Genomic DNA, 1,550 nt, shown 5'->3' on the forward strand with positions numbered 1-1,550 from the left:
CCTACAGAATCCTGTTCATTTGATTCTCTCTCTTCCTCCCCTCCCACTCCCCATCAGTGGATCTAGCAAAGGCAACAGGCAATGTCACCATAAGATTAGTATTTTAACCAATGCAAAAAGTATTTTCAAGTGTAGGCAGAGGCTGCAATTAGAGTCTTTATTATATTAGATTAAGTGTAACCATGAATAAATCAGGTCCTTGCCCTGAAGAGTTTACTTCTAACAGGCAAGATTACATAAGGAACTGCATTGGGAGAACCAAGATTACAAGGAAAACAGCATTGCTTAAGTTATGAGTAAACCTAGATGTACAGAAGTTTCTGTAATAGTAGATTCAAAGTTAGTAAATAAATAGCCTTTACTTGCAATCACCATCCCTTTCTGCTATATCAAATGTACACAAAACTGATATGCTTCAGCTAACCTGTATTCCATCAGTGTTGTTTTGAAGTCAATAGGACTAACTTGTCTAAATCAACGTCACCTTGTTCGAAAATTCTGCACTAAAAGGCATAAATAAGGTCTCTGAGGGCCTGTGTGAACATATTAAAGTTATTGATTTTTTTTAACTTTAAGTAAGGAAACATTAAAACGATTGCTTACAGTGTGAGAGAATTTAAGCAGAGTTTTTTGTTTCAGGATATTAGAGAGACAAGGTGGGTGAGGTCCAATAAAAGATATTAACTCCTGTGAGTGAGCGAGACGAAATTTTGAGCTTACACAAAGTCCTGCAGAGCTCTAATTTGCAATATCTGGTGGGATTGCTTTGTTTACCTTTGGTCATTTTGCAAAATGAAGAGATCCTACCATTAGTGGCATTTATAATTCACTTCATTATGTTTTAATTTAATGTTGCAATAACCCTACGTTTCAACTTAGGTATCCAACGACCCAGAATGGCTGTTCTGAGGGCAGCTGGACTATGAGCTGCTGCTCTTAAGAAGGGGATGCGCTGTATCCCTCGCCCATGGGCACGACTGGAGGAGAGGTGGGTCCCAAAACAGCGGCCTGAGGGCGAGGAGGCTGAGCCGCTCCGCGTGGAGCCTGTTTAAACGACATGTCCCACCGCGGCAGGGCTCGATCAGAGAATCACAGCCTGAGCTCTCTATGCAACAGCGTTTAAACCGAAGTCACATCTACTGCTGCAGACGGGCTGTGGTGCGCGGAGTGGCTTCTGTTCGTAAATAGGCGGGCCAGGGCCCAGGCGCCGCCAGGCTGGGGTGACCGGCAGGCAAGGCCCACGCTGCACGCTTCCTAATCGATCCCGCAGCAGCCTCCAGCGCCGGAGTGCACGAGGGCTCGTTCCTGCCCCGGCTCTCCAGGCTCGCAGTTACGGAAAAGCCAAGCTCGGGTGCCGCACGCCTCCGCCGCCTCAAGCCCACGCGGGTCGCCCACAGACGAGGGCCGCTCCGGCCTTCCCCTCAACGCGTGCGCGCCGGCCGCTGACTTCTCCCCACCCCTCGGGTCCTGTAGGCGGCCCCGTCCCGTCCCGTCCCGCCCCGCCCCGCCGGGCCCGCCTCGCCCGCCTCCCGCCCCGCCGGGCCCGCCTC

Source organism: Lepidochelys kempii, chromosome 8 (genome assembly GCF_965140285.1).
Source record: "Lepidochelys kempii isolate rLepKem1 chromosome 8, rLepKem1.hap1, whole genome shotgun sequence".
NCBI classification, from domain to species: Eukaryota; Metazoa; Chordata; order Testudines; family Cheloniidae; genus Lepidochelys; species Lepidochelys kempii.